Here is a 12,509-nt window from a genome sequence, read left to right on the forward strand (position 1 = left end):
CTGTGCCGCTTCTGCAGTGCCGCGTCGCGAGATGCTCGCGGCCTACAGGGCGCTGGGAATCATCCCGGACAGTCTCGAAGCGCTCCTGTGGCCGCGCGGCAGTTCGCGCACCCGTGACAGAACAATGGTGAGCCTCTGCGCCTTCATCGAGCAGGCGGGCTTGACTTCCTGCTTGCTCTTCGCCAGGTAGTGCACGCGTGACACGAACGCTCCTTGGGTGCTACGTCGGGCGGTATACGCGGCTGGGCGCCCCACCCCGGCCGCTAGTGCAGTGTGCCGCGCGCGCGATTAGTCCGAGACAGGACGCTACGTGCGCGCGGCTATGTAATAGTTTACTTCTTTTTGTAAGTGACTGTACGCAGTGGCCGGGAGACCCCGCGCAGGGGCAGACGTAAAGCCGCCGGCACTCACTCTCGACAGCGAGAGAGAGAAATACTTCACCGCTGCATTTCACGTCGGAACCGCGTATGTGCGCGAGCTCATACGGCGCGACTTGTGTCTCGAGAATAGCAGAGAACGGCGGGCCCATGGGCGGGCCGAAGTCCGCCTGCCCGAGAAATAGAATCTTGCGCAGCGCGCCGGAGCGCTCGTTAAACACGTCCGTCCGCCGTGAGCGCTCTGGAAGCCGCTGCGCCCTTTTTTAGACGCTCGTTTCTTCGCCTACTCTCGAGTTCTCCGCTTATAGCATGCGCTAAAATAAACGCTCCGTATGTGTGTATAACGACGAAAGGAATTCCTCTCCATTCTCTTTATGAACCACAGTTGAACAGTGACGAGGTCGCGGCCGCACCCTTTGATGAAAAGTTTACCTACAGTTTTCTACAGTGCAGCCAAAAACTCAAGAGTGTAATCAACAGAAGTGCTGAGACGCGGAGCCTTCAGACAACCTCGAGCTCGGTACGCATTCCGCCAAAGCAGCAACACAGACGCTGCGCTTCTGCGCTACATCGGAGCACGGACGTTCACTAAAAAGCACCGCTGGTTGGCAGTCTAGTAACTGTGGAGGAGGGCCTATTTCCCAAGAGTCAGTGCGCAAAAGGGCCCTCGGCAGCGGCGTCAGAGGAGGATGGCTTGCAGAGGCTGAGCGCACTCTCTCCTAGTTTTTTAACCTCAATGGACAGAGGCGTCCGGGCAGGCGTTCGTGCCGAAAACAAAGATGACCGATCTGTCCGAGTCCGAACAGGCGAGCAGTTCTAGGAATGAATGAAAGAGCTGTTTGTTTTCAAAAGGGAGGCTCACGGGCGTTTATTGAGGAATTTAGTTTTTAAGGAAAGGAAAGCTAGGGACCTATTGATACATGAGGGGACGACTAGGGTGGTGGTGGTGGTGGAAGATATTTATTTTGGCTATTTACATGAGAGTGTGGGGACTGGCCTTAAAAGCGAGCCCCTTACAAATTCTAGGACAGGTCCCTAGTCCGCGACCCCTGTGGCTTCCGCGGCAGGTCGGGCCGTAGCGACGAGGGCTCTTTGGCTCTCTAACAGAGCAGCCGAGCAGGGCAGCCTCCCAGCTCTCTCGGGTTGGTGAGGGGAAAAGGGTGAGAAGGGTTAGAGGGGCATGCCCACACCACGTGGTACACATCCGAGAACGCGCTCCCACAATGCGGGCACTCGCGTTAAAAGCCGGATTAAAATGTTGCAGCACTGCCGGGCACAGTACCGTGATGGTATACAAGCGAAGGAGCCAACGCTCGTCGCTTTTCGTTAGCCCTTTCGCAGGGGGATGAAAGCGGGTATGCGATGTTTGAAAAAATTGAATAATTTGCTTGTAGGTGATAGCCGGATTGGGTTCTGATACCTCAGGCGTTGAGTGTCGAGGTGATGCTCGGTGGTTGAGCGCGCAGGTTGAGGCGTCTGCAACCTCGTTTCCCTCTAGTCCAGCATGTGCTGGGGTCCGGATGATGACACGTGTGTTCGGGGTGTCGCGGTACCGCATCTATGTCACATTTTGGCGGCACGTTGAAGTATGCGTCCTTGTTGTGGATTTTGACACGCTTCCCGGCAGTCGGCAATGATTAGCCGGGAGTATGGTTCTGGAGCGGCGAGTGCTATGGCGACCTCCTCCGCGTGTGTAATGTTGGGCGCACGGAAAGTGAGTCCCTGAACGTACGTATTTTGATGGATTATTGCGGCCGTATACCATCCCCCGTGGTGTGGGCCAGCAGCATCCGTGTAGAAGACTCCTTAGCGAGAGCCATAGCGGTCGTTAAGGGCCGTCAAGCACGCGGTTCGACAGCCATTTTGAGTCTCCTTCGTCATGTTCTGTGGCAGAGGCTGGAGCTGCACCGCGTGGCGCCAGTCGTCTGGAACCGTCTTCCTTTCCACTGCATGCGCTTTGTAGGCAATGTGCAGGCGGTTTAAGGAGCTTTTGGCGGCTGAGGATTTGTTCAACCGCAGGTAGTGATTGTGGAAGTGCGCCTCGCGTAGCTCCTCAAAGGTTTTGGTCATCGATGAGCCGTTGATTTGACGTCGTGATGGGGACGTCGAGGGTGCGCTCTGCAATTTTGCAGTGGATCGCCTCTAGTGCGTTCTTGTCACATTTCTGCAAGTGGAGATAAAGTGCCGTATTAGTCACAGACGAACTGTGGCCACAAGACGTTTAGGTAGATCAGACGATAGGAGAATTTCCTAATTCGGTCCGGCAACACTGGTCGCCGGTGTAGTCCGCCATTAGCTTGGTGACGGCTCCCGCTGCTACGCTGCTTTGACAGCCTCCGCGTTCTCCCTTGCTTTACTGAGCCCATTTGGACAGTGTAACTCTCCTTCGTTAGCAATGTCGTGGACCAGAAGCCTCTCTATTATTCCGAAGAGCCTGACCACCGACAGAATACAAGCTTACAGCGCTTCAAGGAGCCTCGGCAAGCGGAACGATGACCGCAGCCACAAGTTTGTCGCCGAAAGCTACATTCAGTGCGATTCCATCGAAAGGTCATCATTCACTACACGGTAAGCTGCCACATTGTGCGACTGTGCTTTTATTGTTTTCCAGCGCTCTTTGCTATATAAATGATCATTGTGTTCTCTAAACTGTCATACAAACTCTCATTTTTTATGGGGCTGCACTGGAAAGCAGGCATGGCTAGTTAAACCGAGTGCCTGCTATTTTTTCACTTCGTTCGTGCTGTAAGGAATGTTAGTTACTTTGATCGTCTTTTTTTTCTTTTGCAGTGACTGCACGTTCGTGCGTGTGCCCGCTCGATGCTTTAGAAGCCAGAGGAAGACTGCATCGCATTATCAAGTCAGTGCTGTGATAACGCAAGACGGCTTCATCGAAGGCTGCACATGTGAGTGCGCTGCGCGGGAGAACGGTGCGTGATACGACGCTCTGGCATTGCCGAAGTCTATTGTGCTACTAAAGGAGCAAGGATACGAAGAACTGCCGCCTGAGTTGTCTTGCACGGAACTGCCGCAGAAGTGGAGGCGACCGCGTGGAGACAAGATATCGTCGAGCGCAGTAGACGAAGTAGATTGGAGATCCGTACGGCCCGATGGTCTGGAGTGTGCCGCGGCTTCTCGACTTTACGAAGCGCGCAAAAAACCCAGGCTTGCCGGGGATGTCAAAAAGGCTGCTCTGAAATTCGGACGAGACCTCTCAGCACTGGAACCAACCCCATTTTCAGAGCACTTGCAGGCAATGACAGTGAAAAGAGCAAATTCTTCCTACAGAGAAACTTGCGAAGGGAGTATGTTATGGTGCCGGAAGCCATTAGTGCCTCACCATTTCTCAAGCCATGTTAGTCCAGACATCAAGTTGGGTTCCACAGTGAGAGGCGCCGACTCTGTTCCCCCAGAACCAGCTATAATCCGTTCAACATCAGTGTAAGTCACTTCAGCTCAACACCTGCCACCACCACAGAAAGCCATAATTGAGGTAAATACACATGTCGCATTTGAATAATGTATGATAAGAAGAATGTGGCTAGTATGTCCAAAAAATGTCCACAGCTGCAGCTTTGAGTTTTATTATCTTAAGTGCATATAACATACGTGCGTATAACGCAGGGTGGTGTATTAATATTTTAAAGTGCTGAATGTAGCTACTTATTCTGCGTAAACATATGTGCACATATATTTCAACCATCATGCACAGCAAATTGTTGTTGCTCTCAAATACAAACCTGCTAGTCGAAGCAGGGCTGCTGCGGGAGTCTACCTGGTTTTACCTAAGCAAGCATATTATTCTGTTTTTTTTTTGCAGTCACTAACTCTCACCATCACCGACGCTCTTCAACTGGAGAAAAGTACCCATGGGCAAAATAAGAGTGCTGCATGGAAGGCAGTCCGCCGTCAACGGCTGACCGCATGCAACTTTGGTGCAGTTATGGAGCGGTAGAACTGGACAGTGAAGGGGCTCAAGAACTTGACTGCCGAGATGGACCTGTCACGAGTGAGTGCAATCCAGTAAGCACCATTTTTACATGTAAAAATAGTCTTGTGCTCAGACTAATCCTTGCATGCACTGCTTTTAAAATGCATCAATCGTTTAGGATGACCTGTTGCTGTGTGTTACATTTTATGACGCATTTTTCTGGTATGGACACAAGCCGGGACATTGAATCTGTAATAACGGTTTGGTTTATGGGGTTTAACATCCCAAAGTGACTCAGCCTATGAAGGGGCCTGTAGTAATGCATCACATAATCGCAGGAAGAGGGAAAAGAGGCACACATAATCGCAGGAAGCGCTGTGAACAAACACTATTAGCATAAACGCATTCCAAAGTAACGAAAAGTTCAGTGCATGAAATAAAACTCTTTATCAATATTTATTGCTCCCTGCTTTTGTACATTCTTATTCAAACTTGGACATGAAAAAAATATTTCTTCCATCCATGCAAAGGTTATTTCGTCATAAGTGTTCGTGCCGTCTTGTAACAAACTCGGTTCATTTTGACAGACACATTCGAAGGCACTTCGATACAACAGCTTCACTCTGATGCAACAAAGTTTAATACAATTATAAGATAGCTAATATTGTTCGGCATGGGTTACTTAATGATCATATTTCTGCTTTTACTGGCAGCCTTTCTGTGTGAACTGGAGATATTGCTTCTCAGTGCAGTGTGCATGACTATTTTTGGTATCTTCATTTCAGGTACGGCATTTTAAATGAGCAGCAACCCATACGCCGATATGTGACGACAATGCAAGCACTGCAGCACGATGTGCAGACTTTTTTTTGTGGATTTGCTGTAAGTCCAGCTTGCCCATAGCTGGGAGCCTCACCAGATAGGATAGTCTGGGACCCAGAAGAAGGCAGCCATGGAATTGTTGAGGTCAGATGTCCTTACTCAATGAAGGATATAGATTTCCCGAACCTAGAAGGGTCATGCTTTGTGAAGGACGTGACCGGAGTCATCAGGCTTCATCGCCAACATTTTCATTGCTATCAAGTTCTTGGCCAAATGGCACTAACTGGCCTCACATGGGCAGACTTTGTTGTCTATTCACCACATTTCATTGTCATCTAAAGGATAACGTTCGATAAAACTGCTTGGCAGCTATGTAAAAACAAGCTAGACAAATTCTACTTTAACACACTTCTCCAATTTTTGGCAGAGCAATAAACTACAGGTCATCAAAGGCCGTGGAAAATGATAACACAACTGCTTCACTGTCTATTACATTTCGACATGAAACATATACAAATGATATTAATGACTTTTATTCATAGCCTTAGTCGCTTTGGGACGTTAAACCCCATAAACCAATCAACCTGTTATTCAGATAGCGAGGTCTTGGATGCAAGGGCAGATGTGCTGTGCCTGATGGTGTCCAGGCATTCTATACATTGAATAGAGCATGCAGCATTATAAAACATCGTACAGTAACATCCCTTATACATTTGCAAAGAAGGGAAGAAAATGCATACATCTACAGCGATGAAAATACTACCAAATAGTGCGCATGCATTATTCAGTATCGTTGCACCCTATAAGCGGGCTCTGGAGATTGGTCAGAAATGCACAAACAGCCCACATTTCATTGATGACAGGCGCTATGGTCAGTTGAACCGGCCTGTCGAACATGTGGAATGCTTTGATGCGCTGAATACGCCTCTCAACATGAATCCTTAGTTTTGCTATTTCTTGTGTTCCGGTTACTTCTTCTGCTGTGAAAAAGTCTCTCCGTAAAAATGGAGGATTATTCAGTGCGACACCAATCTTACTAAGGAGGTCATCAGTATTAAATCCCATGTCAGCCGTGACTGTGTCTCCAGGCTGAAACTCGAGCTTCAGAAATCCAGATTTCTGCACCTAGTCCTTGTCAGAAATCGACCGGCAAATAGTTTCGACAAGAAAGTGATCGTCCCATCTGGTGCTATAGCTCTGTTGCATCTATGATTACTCGAGTACTTGAGTACCCCTGTGTGGTAAACACAGCTGGCATTGACTCATTTACTTCTTCTCTAGACATCCAGAGGTTAAGCTGGCCTATCTGCAAGTACATGAAGGTAATGCAGGTCGTGCACAACCTAGATACTGTTGCCAGTGAAATCCTAAACCTGTAGGCCAGGTCTTTTTCGAGCAGACCAAGACGAAGCCCCACGAGCACTAAGAACAGCTGTTCCTTGGCAGGCAGCAAATGGGGCCTTCCAGCATTGTTAGTGCCCTCCTTATAGCTCCTTGACCAGGCCTTAACATTTTCGCAGTTCCCACCTGGATCAAGGAAATCAAAAAAGCTTATGAAAGCCTCATTGCTTGGAAGGCCAGTGTAGAATGCTATGTATGCAGGGCTGTCTTGAAAACATTCAATGGAAAATTTTCGACTCAGTCGTTTTTCAAGCTGCACATTTTTAGCTTCTACAAGCTCACCTTCACGTTGCACCCTGTAGAAAGAAACTTTTGCTAAGCTCAGTTCCTCCGCCTGGCCCTTAAGCTTTGCCTCAGGGGTTTCAATATGTGCCATCAGAGCTTCGACTTTTTGGTTGAGGTCCGCCATTTCCCGCGAGCACACACAATCGCACGCAGGGTCGTCACCGATGCTGCTCGATGAGCGGGCCTCGGCAGGAATGCTCCCGTCGCCCGTTTCCGCCGCCTCCGGTGGCTCGGTGACAACATCGGTGGGCGGCACAAGGTCGGATGTAGCGGCACTAGCACTTTTGGTGGCAGAGTTGATGCTGCATGAATGCCTGTTTCGAGGTTTTAAGGCGAAAGCCTTTAATGCCTCATACTGTCATTAGCAGACGCGTCGGCAGGAGTGTCGACAGAGGCGTCGGCAGCCGTGTCGACAGACGCGTCGACAGATTCGTGCGCCTTTCGGCGTCACTGAATAAAAGGCTCAAGGTTCCAGCACAAATAAAGGCGCATCTAGTGAATCCATGGGCTTCATAAATAAAATAAAAGGAGTAAAGCCAAGAAAAGGAAAATAAAAAATAAAAATAAAATAAACACCAAATAAACATAAGGTGAAAATAAAAACAATAAAATTAAGAAAAGGAACAAAAATAAATAAAAACAATATGAAAAATAAAAAGTAAATAAAAACAAACAGTGGCCAGGAAACGCTTTCGCCTTGCAGCACTTCAGAGAGCCAAAGTGCCCCCTGAATTTTCTCTTTCAGTCGTCACAATATAATATCAACTTTTGCTTAGATGGTAATATTCTTCTCGGCGGAGGTTTCGGCGCAGAGAAGGCAAACACAGTCGGCACAGCATCTTGTCTGAGAAAACGCCGATTCCCCGCTACGTTTCGAAGATAGCAGTCTTCCACGAAATGCCTAGAACACGTTTTGGTGAATTTTGTGACCTTGAAAAACGTCCCCTCGTCACGTTTAATGGCAATCAGCCACCTCTTCTTCCAATAAGCGTCCCGTGGGAAGGAATAGAAGGACACCTACAAAAAAAGAAGTAGACGCAAGGTCACGCACGAACTAAGTGCATGAATGAGAAAAGGTTGATAATGAGTGTACTTGCATTCGAGCCGTTTTCGTCGAGCACCCCTCTTTGCTTGCACAGTGGCACACAGCAGTGAACGGGCATGATGCGGGTAATTCTCAACACAGCGGTTGTGAAACGCGGGGAAAGCGGGCGATTCCGCACGGACGGCGTCGCGTCTGCGTGCGTGCACAGATGCTACCGGAGTGGCTCGCCAAGCTAATGGCGGCAGCTAAGGCTTCGCGTTTCACTCGATAGATGGCGCTGAATTAGGAATCTCTCCTATTTTGCACTGATCGGCAAACCTATATACGCACCCAAGACCAGGAGCATGATCCGTACCCTCTAGGTACCAGAGGAACTCCACAGGGAGCAGTCCTCTCTCCCCTCCGCTTTAATTTCGCCATGGTTCACCTTCCCGCACTGCTAGATGATGTCCAATGCATCAGGTATGCCCTGCATACCGAATACATCACGCTCTGGGCAACACATGGTTCGTTGCGACAGATCGAGGACAACCAGCAACAAGCGGCGACTAACGTGGACGTATACGCTCTCCGCTGTGGCCTGGAATGCTCCGAGACCAAATCAGACTTCATGCACCTTAGGCCAAACCCGCAGTGCCTCCCTTGCTAGCGGCCCTATCGCTGAACACGATAAGTTAAGAGTGTAGGGACTCTTTATTCACCGCAACCTCAAGATCGATACAACCCTGCAGAATCTCCCCAAGATTGGAGATCAGATGGGCCGTATTGTCCGCCGGGTATCTAACAAACGATGGGGGGAGGGGGGGGGGGAGTGGTATGGAGGTTACGATGAAAACACTCCCTGAGGCTGGCGAATGCATTTCTAACCAGTCCGATACGACTAGGGTGGCCGAGCCACGCTTTACACTGCTTTGTAGAGGCCACTAGGAAAGAGTGATTTATTGGTTTTGAATTAGTTTTTTGCACAACCTTGCGTATGTCGTCATTCTTCGTGGCACCGCCCACCTGATCAGACGTCTCCATCCTGGCGGCACTCGATACACAGGACGCTGTTGTAAGTACAAAGTGGGAGGCGGGGCCTTCTAACGAACTTCGCCGAGCTGAACGGCGTGAATAGGGAGCTCGAGCGTGCTCACCGCGGTGGTTCACTTGTCAAGGCGCTCGTCTACTGAGCCCGGGTACCCGGGTTCGAACCCGGCTGCGGCAGCGGCGTTTCGATGGAGTCGAAACGCAAGAGGCACCCGTGTGCTGTACGATGTCAGTGCACGTTAAAGATCCCCAGGTGGTCGAAATTATTCCGGAGTAGTAGTAGTAGGAGTAGAACGTTTATTATGCACAGTAATAAATGTTCAAGGGTCTTGAGAGGTGGTTGGAGTACTTAGTTCAGAACCCCTGAGGCTGTCGCTGCCGCCGGGGCCTGACGATACAGCTGGCGTCAATCTTGCAGGTCCCAGCTGGACAGAGAGCCTCCCACTGTTCCTTTGTACTAATGTTTTGAGGTGAGGTGACCTCCACCACGGCACATCTTTCTCTCTTTCTTCTTGCTCACCCACCCCGGCGTGGTTCAGGTGTCCACCTAGATATCTGAGACTGATACTGCCATTTACTTTCCTCAAAAAACCAATTATAATGCAGTTCAGCTCGAGCACTATTTTGCACGAAATTCCGCGCTAAGCCATGGTAAACTGTCGGCAGAATATTTAGAGCGCAGCTCTTTGGTGCCGGTTTCACCGCTTCGCGGCGTCGTCATCGCCGTTGCCCGCCACCGTCGCCGTTGTCCGTTGTAACCAGTAGTGGACTCCTTAGTCCCGCTTTAAGCTGCGAAACCAATGGAGTGGAAGCTTGGAAAGGAGAGCGCAAAAATGGGTAAAATTGTATTAAAATATCATTATTAGATTATCAAATTAAATTCATAAATAATAAAGTATTAAATTATGAGGTGTTGTCTTTGACTCTCACTTAAGCATTATACCCCATGTTAACCATTTGGAAACGGAAATTCTTGCATGTACCATGAAGCTCCTGAATTGGTTCCATTTCCATTTTCGTGTTTCTCTTCTCTATGCGCCAAATTTATCATCAGGTTATTCTTCCTACAATTATCTATGCCGCCCCAGCTTGGTGGTTTCATTGGCTACTTTTCCATCTAAGAGATCGCGTTTTATCGCTTCAACGAACCCCCTTCTGGCTCTTACTGGTGCCTATAATACTACGCGAACCACTGCTCTTCATGTTCTTCCAAACGCTCTTCCTTTGCGTAATTATCTAGACCAGTTAGGCGCAGAGTTTATGCTTTTCACGTTACGACAATCCGTAGAATACGGACATGCCTTTTATGACCTTTCTCAAATTCAACCTTCATTTAATCCCTGGTCTGACCATCCCTCAATGAAATTCAAATTTTCTTTTGTTCAACTTAGCTCTCAGAAAGCGGCATTCTTTTCTTGTCAACGCGCCCTGCATATTTACACTGATGGGTCTTTCACTCCTCGCTCAGCTGGTGCTGCTTTTGTTGTTCTTAGCTCAACACAAAATATTGTATACGTTCATCGCCTGTCTTTAGAACCAGCCTCTAGCGCCTATGCAGCTGAGCTTGCAGCCTTTCATTCTGCTGTTGCTTATGCTATTCGTAACCCTTCCTGTACGCCTGTTCAATTTTACACAGATTCTCTATCTCTGCTTTCTGCCCTGTCTTCAGTTGCTTCTTACAATCCGACTATTATTGCCATTAAGAAAGATCTCTATCGTTCGTCTCCTCTCGCCCCATTTCTTTTATTTCATATCCGGGGTCATTCCGGAATTTTCGGTAATGAGTTAGCTGACCAAGCAGCAGGTAGTGCCGGGCAGTTTGGCAATTTACATATTTCTACCCTTTCACGTTGTTGAGTGCGTTGCCATTTACAACGTTCTTCACTTCTTTTATGGAACATATTTGGCGCGAGAACAATGGGGGCACTAAATTATTCAGTTGGATCCCTGATACATTTAATATTCCCCTTATTCGTCTACCCAGGAATCCTCTTATTAATATAGTTGCTGGGCATGGTAGATTGCCGTTCTGTTTTCAATAAGTTGGCCTGCCACCGTCTTCAACTTGCTCTTCCGGGATGTTATGTGAAGACCTCCGTCACTACTTCCGGGATTGTTCCGTTACTGCTTCTTTAGTTTCTCGCTTAAAATCTCTTCGCTCCTCGGACATCACACCATCTGTTCACCCCTACCTTCTCCGAAACCATGCTGCTTCTGCTCTTCACCCTTCAAATGTTCTAATGATTGTGTCACACCAGACTACCATCTCGTTCCCCCCTCCCCCGCAACATGCACCCAGAACATCACAGGGAAAGACGGGAGAAGAGGCCGGAGGCGCTGGTTAAAAGGGCCGGGAACTTCAGGGCAAATGAGGTTGCCTACGCAGCGAGTGGCAGGTCGGGGGCGGCGGTCGCCTCAGTAGTCGACGGCCGAGGTGCACCAGTCACCGCCGCCTCCATTAGGAGTAGAAACATAGATACGACCGAGGAGGTCGCAATAGCGCTTGCTTGCGCCGGTACCAAGGCTAGTTTGATTCTTAGTGACAGCAAAACAGCAATCTGCATCATCGGAAAGGGCAGGGTCTCGCCAGAAACGGCTCGAATTCTGTCCGCAGCCAAAATTGATCGCAAGATCACCTTAATTTGGGTCCCAGCACACACATCCGTCCCCGGTAACGTGGCGGCCCACATGTTAGCTCGAGATCTCTACTTCCGGGTAACTGTAGAGCCACCCGACCCCCAGGGTATCGACGAACGTTTGCAAACATACGCGGAAATCGCCGTGCACTACAGGTTAGGCAGGCGTCTAATGCCACCACTAGATCCAAACTTAACCAATACAGAGGCCATCGCCTGGCGACGATTACAGGCCGGAAATTTCGTTAACCCCGTCTGGATATTTCAAACCACGTTAGACGATAAAAAAGGTGACAAATGTAAGACCTGCGGAGCGAGGGGGACCCTAGATCATATAATTTGGCAATGCCCTGGATCCCCGGGTGCTGAAGACAATATTAAGAGTAGAGAAGCCTGGGAGGCCCTTCTGCGAAGCGAGGTCCCCGCCGACCAGAAACGAGCTGTCCGCCTGGCGGCTAAAGCCGCGAAGAGACGATGTATCTTCGCCAGTCTTTAGTCGCGGAGGTCCCGTCCCCCGTCCCCTAGGCCTGCGTGCCGGGGACGGGTAGTAGGGGGCCTCCTACATCGGTGCAAATAAAAGTTGTTATCAATCAATCATCTCCTTCGGGGTCACCTCATAAGTAGCTCAATTCCTAATTATTCACGCTGATTTCTCTCTTTCCTTTAATTTGCCTTCTGCGCATTGTTTTGACTTGTTCTGTTATTATGACTATGCTCTGGCTTTGGTTTTCTCTATTTTTATTATTATTATTTATTCCGTGGACTGCATGCTGTGTGGAGTACATTTTTTGCATTGTCGTACGGGACAGTAACAATCCGACCCACTCTTATACATTAATCCACCCACTAATATTCACTAATCCACCGTTAACCCACCGTAATTTATATTAATACTCCTAAATTTATTGCGGTCGGTCAACTTCTGATATCCAGCGGTGAGCCAGCTTCGAAATGGTATCGAATTTTCTTTACGAATTGGGGAA

General features: G+C 48.9%; 1 pseudogene; it reads left to right on the forward strand.

Annotated features, from left to right (window-relative positions):
- The first annotated feature begins 2,473 nt into the window (after positions 1 to 2,473).
- On the forward strand, positions 2,474 to 5,565 carry LOC149347677 (uncharacterized; annotated as a pseudogene).
- Positions 5,566 to 12,509: the final 6,944 nt, after the last annotated feature.

This window comes from Amblyomma mixtum, chromosome 4 (assembly GCF_055824585.1).
Source record: "Amblyomma mixtum isolate Tamu chromosome 4, ASM5582458v1, whole genome shotgun sequence".
NCBI lineage: Eukaryota > Metazoa > Arthropoda > Arachnida > Ixodida > Ixodidae > Amblyomma > Amblyomma mixtum.